Source organism: Simochromis diagramma, unplaced genomic scaffold (genome assembly GCF_900408965.1).
Source record: "Simochromis diagramma unplaced genomic scaffold, fSimDia1.1 OVJJ01000344.1, whole genome shotgun sequence".
NCBI lineage: Eukaryota > Metazoa > Chordata > Actinopteri > Cichliformes > Cichlidae > Simochromis > Simochromis diagramma.
The window spans coordinates 10461838-10474298 of NW_024387375.1; positions in this window are offsets into that span (position 1 = coordinate 10461838).

Consider the following 12461-nt stretch of genomic DNA (forward strand, 5'->3'; position numbering starts at 1 on the left):
GAATAAAGTCGCCAACATTTGCAGTTAAGTACAAAACACTTTTAATGTTGCAGAGTAGCACAGTAAAATTTAATTCTCAGCTCTAGTCTTTTTACTCAGCCGTTCCTTCCTGCTGCAAGGAACAGTAAACATGCAACATTAAAGCGAATGCTTCTAAGTTTTTTTTAAAACTATGGTTTACTATCAATTTTTGGTTCAGAACAAGCTCTATAAAGACTTCCGAGAAGGGCAAGCCAATTCTCTTGTTTGAATAATACTCAAACTCTTTCCTCGAGACATAAAAATGAACACAAATATAATAAATAAGCAAAAGCATCACTCTCAGCCATTCTTAAGTCTGAGTGGACCATGTTTTTGATATCAAACATAAGAAGACAGCTGAAAATACTAAAACGCTTTTGAAGTGTGATCGTAAAAATCCCGCTTTTTCGTGTAAGTGTGTGTGCCCTGGCAATCCGCGCTTAAAAAGATGAAGCTCAGCGGGATCCAAATCTGTGAAAAACAACAATAAATTTTGTGAACCAACAAGTCACCAGGTGTTAAACTTGATAAGAGTTTTGGGGCAAAGGGAAAGATTGCTCTCCCTAGATTCTCTGTAGATTAATACTCCTTCTGTGGATTCTTCAGCGCTGAGTTTTAACCACACATGGTCTTTGTCAGAGCTAACCTTTGCTTGATGAGGACTTCGGTCTGCTTCATAGCCTTACATAGAAAAATCAATGCTCGTTTGAATAAATGCCCAGAAAAAAAAGGAGTATCTTCATTTGAAAGTCTGCACAGAGACCATGTTTGGTTGTAGTTCAAATCACTGAAAGACCCGCAGGCACCATCAATCCATTATAAAGGTATTGCAGCATCTCATCTTTCTCACAGCAGAGCAGAGCATCGGGGGAGGATGCACTGCATGTTCAGCCAACTCTCCCAACTGCTCCAATGAGACAAATTTCTGGAAGCAGAATACACATTGTTAAAGCATGTCACCATGGGACGTGGTCAGGCTCACCTTCCTGTTTCACAACCCAGAGAATAGCTGAGAAATGTACATTCATAGAGATAAATGCACCCAAACATGCAAGCATTCACTTCGAGGCCGGAGGAAAAACAAACATCGAGCACACAGGCCCGCACTCACATTCACAGGGGACTGGGTGTAAATCAAAAGCATGTTATATGCAAACAGACCAGGGGAAATCAGGAGCCCTGAGGATGAGGAGGAAGATTGTGAGAGAATTTATAACGAGAGAGCGGGGAACGTTGGTAATTTGTATCTCCTTTAAATCAATTTTTTTTTCTTTTAACTGTTCCTGTGAGAATTTTCCACCCACATCTGTGAACATTAACAAGTCTCCAAAAGTAAAGGTAGAAACTGAATAGCCCAAAGTGTTCTCAGCTCTCAGTACATGTATTTAGGATGGCTGTGGCTCACGAGGGAGAACGGGTCATACGCAGATTCGATATCGCTCATGTCGATGCACCCTGGTCTTGCCCAAGGATGTGTCTGAACCCTAAATTCCCCCTGATGCATCCATGCAAGTTAGTAAGTTATTAAAGGTATAGAATAACATGCTGTATTTGCATGAAAGAGCAGAAAAGCACAATTTTTTTTTTTTTAGGAAGGACACAGCATTTTTTTATTTGCAGCATTATGGTACCATTAACGTTCTGGCTAGGATGCTGACAAGTTGAAATTCTGTTGTTGGCTCTTTTATTCTGTTGATTGAGTGTTCACAAGCTGAAAAAATCAAATGTGAAGAACACAATGTAAAAAAAGAACCCTGGGAGTAAGATGAATTTGTAGGCAGACATTACGCTCAGATGAGTGTGCCAAAGGGCTCTGATAAAGTAGCTGGGCTGTGCAAATCCAAAGTTTTTCCTAGTTGAGTATTTGTTATTCCAAGTTGATTACTCAATCAGTCATTGTATGTTTATGATATGAATTTAAATATACTGTTTTTACAGAATGGAATGGCCTGGCATTTATATAGAGGTGTTCTATTCATACTGGCCACTCAAAAGACACTACACTGTAAGACACAGTCAGCCTTTTTCTCAAATAAATTCACAAAGGACTTTCGTCTGAATATTTAAGCACTATTCTCATTTTGCATCCCACCTAATATCCATGTTCATGCTCTACATATGCCAGAGGAAACCCACACAGACACATGGAGAACATGTAAGTACTGTGTTAAAGCCTTTGACTGACTGCGTGAATGTCGTCCCTTCCTGTGTTGACCAACAACCAACCGAAACAACAAAAGTTAATCAACTAAAGCCTCCGGGACACAGACCTAAAGAGCACTTATTGACCATCTGGCAACCACCAGTCGTGACGGAAAATGAGTGTTTCCCGATCCCAACTTTGACTGGTTGCTCACTGGCACTGGGTGAAATCAGTTGGAAAGAGGGTGCTACACTAAAACTCTTGTGATTGCTTTGATTACAAGCAGGTTGCTGCAGGCACCCCTTTGTTTGCATGAAAGATCCCAATTTATCTGCAAACTCTTACCATTTCACTCTGTTGGAGCAAAACTTAAAAAGTGAAAAGTAAATTGGAAACAGAAAACGTTGGTGCAAATTTTACTTTAAAGGTCTCCATTAGCTTCTATTGTTTTTAGCCGAGTTGCTATCTTCTGTGCAAACTATGGGTGACTGAGGCAACCTGCTAGCGGTTGAAGCAATCAAAATGAAATTTTTGGTGCAGCACCGTATATGGATTTAATGCAAATTGACTTTCAGGAACCTCCAGAAACCATCCAGATGCAAAATAAACACTTTTTCTCTTATCTCACACTTTAATAGCCCCTTTAGATCTTTTGTGTTATTGACACGACCTCACCTAAAGCCCTTTACAGTATGTCACCCTTTTTATAAACAATCTTTTTCATGTTCCCTTTATGCTTTATACAGCTAAACCTGTATGTCAAAACACTCATGCACGTCATACTGTATTGGGGAGACTAAAAAGAACTGAGATATCTTGATTTTTGCAATATTGAGATACATCAAATATAAATCAAAGAACCCCTGTGATTCATGATTTTAAAAGAAGGAAAAAAAACACAAGCAAGTAATATCAAAGGTGAAAAGAGTAGAACTCCATACAAAGTCTAGCAAAAGCAGAACCAATAATTAAATAAATAAATAAAATTAAAATATAGAAAAAATAAAAAATGCACAACTGACACCAGGAAAAATATATCTTTTTGTAGCGCCATATTGTCTTTGGTTTCTGGGTAGCATTTGAAAACACCTGGAAGACAATAGAGACCAATTTCTTATGACCACATGATCTTTCTGTGGACGGGGGGATTTATTTTTGGCTAACAGAAGTTCCCAAATAGCCAAAATGTCAAATAACAGGCAGTGTTACAATAGATAAGGACACCCTGCAGAAAATCAATGGAAATGTACGCATAATAGATAATAAAGAAGGTGGGGTAGAGGGTTTGTCTCGTATATGCAGACATTCAGTTGCTACAGATGGACCAAATTTTATCTTGTTTTGTGCATTCAAAGCCTATCTTACCCAGAACGTTTATAAATCCTTTAAAAATGATTCGCTCCAAGAAAGTCTGCTGACTATCTGCAACAGTCAAAACACATTTTTAGATTAAAATATTGAAAAATTATTCAAGCTGTATTCATAAGAACAAAGTGTAGAATTCTGATAGAAACCAAAGACTGTCTCTGTGTTTTGTAAAAACCTTGTGCCTCTAATGTAGTGAGAGTGCTGCGTGACAAATGTCTGAGCCAAACTCGAGAAAAATACTTTATCAAAAATTCATAATCGTCGATCAGAAAAAAAGGAAATAAAATAGCCTGATACATTTTTTTCCACAAAACCAAAGCTGGAAAGCAAAACTGATGAAAACCTAATCTCAGAATCAGAATGATTATCGTCTTTCATGTTGTTTTTGGCTGCGCTCCTTAATAGCGAATAAATTGACTTTGAAGCATTCCCAATGCATCAGTCTGTCCGCCCCCTGTCTATCCAGACTACCCTCCTCTCTTGGCCTCCTACAATTACCCCTCCTTCCCAACTCTCCCCCATTCAGGCAACCCCTGTGCCCTCTTGTATCCGGCTATTTAGCGTGACAATCCATTATTTTGATGGCTTCAGAGGAAAAATAAGAGGGGGAAAGAAATGGATGAACAGGCAGCACTTTGACTTTCAAAAAAGGGACACAATTTCTTTTATTTCTAACCTTTCTTCTTTTTTTTTTTTTTAGCTCTCTGCCTTCTTCAACCTATTTCTACCTTTCATTTGTCGATTCCTTATTCTAGTTTAACTTTACGCGCTGTTAGGATTTTACACATCCTCACTTTTTTTTTTCAAATATGTTCCCGCCTCCTACTGCGCCCCATTTCTGCTTGTTTTCTCCCCCCCTTCTCCTCTTCTCTCTCCCTCCAGACCTACTTTACCCCCCTTTATGCTGACCCCTGCAACCACTCTACACCCCTCTGACTTGTGAACCATCTCTTTTCTGGCTCTCTATTGCTTTGTTGCTGGCAGCCTTTTTGGAAACCTGATAGGGCCCATAGAAAGAGAGGAGCCAGGGTTTAAAATGTCTGAAGTCGACCCCCTCCAATCAGCCTCCACTTATATCTACTGTACAACCACCGTACCCCACCCAAACACACACACAAGCCTTTAAGCAACACGGGGTGTGTTTTCAACTTCAGAGCCTTGTGGCTGGAGTGTGGAGGTGGGAACAGTTATTGCATATGCATCCCAAAATGCTATGAAAGAAACACTGCTCCATACTCAGCATAGCCTTAAACCAATCTTCCTTTTAATCCACATTACATTCATCTATATCTACATTCAAGCATTTATAGTACATATCCATGCCCATGTCCTGCTCTGCTTCATAAATGTCACTTTGGTCTCCGGGCTATGCTGGGCAATGTGATGACATCATAATATTTTATATAGATAATGTTAGATTTTAATGTTGTTAAATTAAGGCGATATGATGCTTTTATAAGGTGTTGAACTGCTAACAAAATGCCATTTGTTGGTAGGGGTTTGCTAGGTAACACGATGAAATCATATGTGACACAGATAAAACCTTCAGAGGCCTAAGATGTACCTGTGCGCCAAGTTTGGTTATTCACTTCCTGATTGAGTGAGAGCAGTTTTCAGACAGACAGATGCATTCACAGCAAATTCACGTTTTGTTCTTTAACATGTTCTGTATTGAGAATTGAACTAAGACAATAATTTGCTTGTGATCATAAGTATAATAAATATTGTCCTGTAAATGCGTTATTTTGCTTGTGTTAAGTAAGCATAACATAACTGGACAAACTGGGTGATGGATGCAGTGTTCTCTGATTACTTCTTTCTGGATTCTCTGCGCATCACAAAGAAGACAAGTCAGCTACAGGTAGTGGTTTAATGATATCATGTATGTGGTTATAAGTAAAATGGTCTATATTTTACACAATGTATGTGAAAGGGCCAATTCAGTCAAACATTAGTATTATGCTTTCTTATTTTCTGCCAGCTTGGGGTCAATTTTTATGGTGACTATTTATTTAGAAGCAATTTTTTGCAGTAAAAGTTGTTCAAAGAAAGCTCTATTATTTTTTTTTATTAGTTACTGACAAACTGTTTCTTGGTAAGATATTTTGCTGCTGAACATAATGTGACCATAAAAAGCAATTTGTTGCACTTCATTTGCACTGCAGACAGAAATTGCAGTACTATCATAAAATAACACATACACAATCAAAGCTAATGACAGGCCCACTGGTGTGAGCACAAGTAAGCACAAACATGGCTTGAATAGACTTAATTAAGTCTAATAATAATTTCTTTCATATGCAAACATTACATACATGGTTAATAGCACACCATAATTTAGCTGTATGCAGATTTTTGTGGTTAGTAATGCATTTGCCAAGTATAACTTTTATGGGCTCTGAGAAATGAATTTTTACATTATTAGTGCTTCAGTCTTGACTTGTTCACGTTTGGAGAAGCAGCTAGGTCATCAGCTAACATTAGCAATGTTAGATAACTGTTATCTGACACATAACAATTCCTGCTATGTACATAATAGCATTAGTACTATATTAGTGGTGCTATAATAATTCATGTTAGCAATGTCAGCTAGCTATTATCTGACAAATAACATGGCTTGTTATACAGACAACAGCACAACCAATAGCAAAAAAAGCATCAGGACTAGCAAACAGGCTACTAGCTATCAAGCAGCTACCAAACTGTAACTTTTAACTTTGATAATATATAAACATATGAGTACAGCTATGAAAAGGGGGACATTAGATAAAAAAAACCAAAATTGTGTTGTACTTGGTTCTAAATATGTTTTTAGCCTGAATTTGGGAATTTTACCATGAATATCTTGCTTGTTCCAAGTGGCCATTCTAGGAGTTGCCTCTTTTTTTTGTTGTTGTTGTTTTTGTTTTTAGCATTTTCACATTGTGTCTGCTGCTCCTATCCTCGTCTCATTGTGCAATATGTCCTGTTCAGAGACTTCTCATGGAAAAAAATCCGCCTTAAACTGAATGCAAGAGGATTACCAAATCTTGCAGATAAATAATTGAAAGTGAAAGGAAAAGACATTTACAATAGTTCTCCAAAAGTTGATTCTGTTCATCTGGACGTAGCGTTTTGTGGGAGATTAAGGAACTGACCTCCCAGCCCATTGTTCCTCAGTGGGCTGGTTTCAGTCATTATGCAAATGTACTATTTATAAGATTTGGGGAAACCTGCAGTCAGCTGAGACTGAAGAAGTCACTTGGATGAGTGACGAAACGTTTCTCCCACAAAACGCTACGTCCAGATGAACAGAATCAACTTTTGGAGATTTACTTTCCTGGATGATTGAGAATGCATCAAGACATTTACAATAGTTCCACGACCTAAGTATAATCATTAGGGATGGGTATTGATAAGATTTTCACGATTCCGATTCCATTTTCGATTCTGTTTAACGATTTGATTCTTTATCGATTCTCTTATCGATTCTTTTTAAAAAAGGAGAACACTAAGTTCGATTAGCTTAGAACTTCGTTTTATATCTTCTCTTTGAACAAGATAGAAATTTAGGAGTAACATGGCCTTACAAACCCAGCAGTGAAATCTTAAGAGATCCAGCCTATGGCTCTTCAATGTCACAGGGTCCCCAGGAAAAAAAATTGTAAATGTAAAATAATAAAATAAATATTCTTCTGTAGCAATAACAAAGTATAACATAAATTATTCAGTAGCAATTACACAAGAATATCCAGTAATGTCCCTGCCTACAATTAAACACATTCACTTACCTAAAATTGGGGGCATCTGCTGTGGCAAATGGGTTCAAGCCTTTTACCACAAACTTAGTCTCTGCTCGGTGACATTCGTCTATCCTGGCCTGAAAGGAGACGCTACTGGTAGACTGCAGCGAGAACTGCCAGCATCTGAGCCAGCCAGACTCTGTCTGTCTCTCTCATCACGGTCACCTAAATGCACAGTAATGGTTTTGTAATAAGGCAGATCGCGCTAACATAATATGCACTGTTAGTTGATTATTTACCTGCCGCATTAAAGGGAGAGGACGTGCAAACGTTACCGCTGCTGCTGGGTTGAGATTCACCAGTCCGGAGCGGAATTAAAAACATGACATTCATTTAAGGTTATCACGCGTTTTGTGAGCAAATGCTTTTGCATATTCGTAGTGTTTCCTCGCTTAAATGAAGTATCTACTTTGCAAGTATTGCAAGTTGCCCTGCTGTCATCCGTTCTCGTAAAGTATAACCAAACTTTTGAGCGTTTGAGCCGCTTACGCGCCGTGTTTCCTGCCAGGTAAATGACGCTCCGCAACGTGGTGACGTCATTCGGGGCGACTGGAATCGATAAGGGAATCGTTTGCAAAAATGGCAAACAATTCCAAGGAATTGAAACAGTGGGAACCGGTTCTCAACAAGAACCGGTTTTCGATACCCACCCCTAATAATCATGTGAGTTAAATCAGTGGAAAGGGAAAATAATTCATTCCTTTCCTTTAAACTGTGCTCATTCTGCATACAAAACCAACAGCCCCCCAAAGCCTTACAACATTCCCCCCGTGGACTATGTAAAATGTGTGTCAGGGCCTTAGAAGTGTGGCCAAGGCAAACACCTGGCACAGTTCAGTGATCTGTTGCATTTCACCATCTACCACAGAAATATACACACGGGGAGTTCATACACAGACATAAACTCAGTCTGTGTGCAGTCATAGTTTCTGCCAGCATGTGTGCGCATTAACACACGGAGCAGATGCTGCTAAATGCAGAAACATTTAAACGCACACGCGTGTTTAGTTGCATACACGCGCTCAAGCAAGCAGTCGCTATAACACAAGTGAAATGTGGGCTCAAGCGCCTTTTCTGTTTTTGTCTCTCTCCCTGGTGGTGTGTCATGTTTCGGGGGATAATAGGTGTCACAGTGAGACCCCTTTGGTCTCAGCGCTCTGGGGGGACTCTAATGGCACACACACATTCAACCATGTGAGCACAAGCAGCTCATTCTCTGGACCATGGGAACCACAGATGACTTGCCACTGCTCTCATCTTTCTCTACCTCTACCAGTTTCTTTCTTTATTCACTCCCCTCACTTTCTCTTTTTTCTTTTTGCTTTTATCCTGCACACAGTCATCGGCCCCATTTATAAACCACATTTGTGTTATTAGCTGTAAGAGCTCGCAGTCTACTTCTTTTGATAAGTTTTTGTTTTTAATCTTAAGTTTCTTTCAACACTGTTAAATATAGAAACTATCGGGTCACAGCAGGATGAATGTGAATAATCCCTGAGCTATTTGCTTAGGTCCGGAAATCCTACAGCAACAGAAAAGATCATAAAACTAAAAATGTAAGAGGAAATGAAAATGAATGATAAAGTACTTACTGTTGTAACAGATTACATATAAACGTCCTGGATCAACTTAAGAACAATGATTTGAAATTGAAGCATTATTGCAGATAAGTGTGAGCAGTCTACAACAAAATATCAAAATATCAAATCGCTTTGCTGAATGAAACCAGTCTGTGCAGTTCACTTCAAAGATTTCTAGTGATGAACTATATGCAGTCGGGTTCAATTAATCACTTTTTATTATTTATTTGAAGCAAAACAGCTGAAACACCAACAGCACGTTTAATCTAGCTCAAACTTTACAATTACACTATACATCAAAATTAAAATGACCTAAAGCACGATTTCTCATTAGAGCTCTAGGCTGGTGGAGAGTTGTTACTTTTAGGCTGATTTTGAGTGATCAGTGCTGCTTGTTGCTAAGCAAAGCTAATTAGCACTTTCCTTTAACTTATGGTAGTTGTTTGCAGACACTGTTTTGCTGTGCAGTAGCATTGCTGTGTATTAAAAAGGGGTTTCATGCTTTGCTAAAGTGCTGGGTATAGTCAGCCTGTGTTATTTTAGCATCAAATGTCCCTAGATTTAGCAATGACACCACATCCATGATTAGTTACCACAATTAATTAATTTTAAAAAAATAGCAGACTTTGACACCACATCTTACCTACTTTGTAAACTGGAATTATCTTTGATTGCTATTCCAGTAATATACATATTATAACATTTTGTGATGCATCTCCTGTGAAATTTTGAAATATCTGTCAGTGAGACTGGAGTGAGGTAAGCTGTTTTATATTTAAGTAATAGTATATACAGGGATGGGGAGCAATAGCATGCATATTTCTCTAATGTGAAGGATTTTCCCTTCAACACCATAAAGAGCTTTAATCACAGGATTTTTTCTTTAGCAGCTGCCGTTCAGGATGACAGACACTTGATAAACTGCTATGACCTACACCAGTATTAGCTTTCATGTATTATATTACTTATCCTCCCTCTTGTCCTTTCTAATGTGACAGGCAAAGTGACAACTACTCAAAGCCACAAGGCAGGGAGAGAGGGTGGATGACAGAATGAATTAAAGGGAGGAGGGTGAATATGCCTCCAGGTAATGTGTGGGAGGCTCCTGTCTTTTCTCCTCCATCTCCTTTATCTACTCACTCTCACCCAGGCTTGAATAGTGTGCTTCGTGTGAACATTTTAAGCTTGTTTTTATATAAATTTGTTTATGTATAAAGGTATTAGTCATTACTTACATTTTCCTGTATCTAAGTGAAATATTAGCCAATAAAAGCATCTGATCTTTCACACCTCCCAGGCACTTTGGTTAGGTGAGCACTGGGCTTCAGCCAAAAGTTGGATTACAACACCCAAAACAACCTCATCTTACTTCTGCTGTCACTTAGCTGAATCCAAGGCCAGACAAGATTCCTCCTGTCTTTCTTGACAATACTTGCATTTTGTTAAGACATAATTAAAAAGTCTGTCTGTCATACTTGGAATATTTGATTTTATTTTGGAGGCAGAGGAAAAGCAATCATGTTAAAAAAAGAGAGACACTTTTTAAATAAATAACCAAATTTCATTTTTGTTTTGCATGTGATTCTGGATTCAAACATGATATCAAACTTTTTTCTTACTTTGAAGAGACAAATATTATTCAGAAACAAAAAATGGCAGTAGAGTGATGGAGGGACAAAGATATATCAAAAATATGATTCAAGCAAGAAAATGTTAAAATTACCTAGAGGTAATGAATTTCTATGAAAATGATCTATGCGAAGCATTAAGCATTTATATGAACATATCTTTAAATAAGGGTTTAAATATTACACAGCTAATTTGTTTATTGGTTGAATTTGATCCTTTTTCTTTTATATAGGTATAAAAAATGGCTGTAATTCCTAAAAAGTTAGTGCAAAGTTTTTGTTAACTCCCTTCAATTAAAGCTTACAGTTGATACTTTAATCACATTTTGATTCCTGATTTAAAACCTACTGTTGTGGTGTAGTATCATTATATAAATACTCATGGACCTAACTATACAACTTGGATTGGACTGACCTAGTACCACATATCAAACTGCACTGTTTTTATTGTGTGAGCGTGTGTGTGAGTTTAAGTGTGTGTTCTTCCTGGCAACAGTTGTTGCATGCGCTAAACAGACGAGGTTGTAATTTTATAACCCCGTGTCTTTGAATCTAACCACTGGTGTGTGGCGAGACGTGTTCACACTTCTACCCTTAAATGCTCTCACTCCACGGCCAGATCATTATGACTTCATGCTGGAAACTCATCCAAAGGTTGCATAGAAATACAAGATGCTAAACATTTGATATGGCAATGTTCCTCGGCTTTAAAAATCAAGTATGTGTATATATATATACAGCAAAGCTGAGTTAATGACCATTTTCTGTTACTAAAAGCCTGATTTTTTTTTTTACATGTTTTTAAAACACCCCTGCAGTGCAATTTAAAGTAAACAGGCAGCGAACAAGTCATTGTTGTCTCATGCCTTTAAAAAAAAGACAGCTGTACATCATCAACACCTGGTGGAAGCAAACAGACATGAGATACGTGAGTAGACGATCTTTTCAAAGTGGAGGCTATAATTTATAACTTGACACATTGTGTTTGAACACAGAACAAGAATGATGATTTTATGCCTCGCTTCTTAGCCAACACTGATTTTATTTTTAACTCGTCTCTATGGAAGCTAAGGTAATATTTTTTTTAACATTTGTTGCTCTGAATTGCTCCAGATAGCCCAGAGATTAGAGGACAAAACTCTTTTAAAGTCAGCAGGCACCACTCCCACTGCAACCATGACATCAGTCAAGGCAACCATGACTTTACTTGTTTTTGGCTTCCACAGACACGAATATATGTGTGCACTCAGCAATGTTCCAAGGACAATTGTGTAGTCATAAGAACCTCGATTTTCAATCGCTGTCTCATCACACCGCTACTTTTAAGAGGCTCCCAGGCTTTAGTGCATGTGTATATATACCGTTTTTTTCTCCATTTCACTTAGCTGAACAGTACTAATTCTTACCACAACACCATCAATACTCGAAATTATAAAGAAACAAACCAATAACATAACTTTAAGTTGATAGAGGTCTTAACCCTGCTGTATTAAATGTACATTTTTGTTGCAGTTGTACTTTGTCATGCACATGTACAGGCCCTGCCTTAAGTTTGTCAGTAAACATCTAAATGATTCAGAGAATGTTTGGGAGAAAGTGCTGTGGGTCAGAGTGTGACCCAAAGAACCCGTCCTCACAGTCAAGCAAGGCAGTGGAAACATTATGCTTCGAGACTGTTTTTCTACTAAGGGTACTGGATGACTTCACCACAAAGTCCAATTATGGGGGTCGTGTGCCATAAAATCTTGGACGCGAACTTTGTTCAGCCAGAACACTGAAGATGGGACGTGGATGGGTCTTCCAGCATGACAACGGCCCAAAATACAAAGAAAAGTCACACAATGAAGTCATGGAGTGGCTTAGCCAGTCACCAAAACACAATGTTATGAAAAATTTGTGGAAGGAGCTAAAGCTGCAAGCCAAGAAACTAAAGGATTTA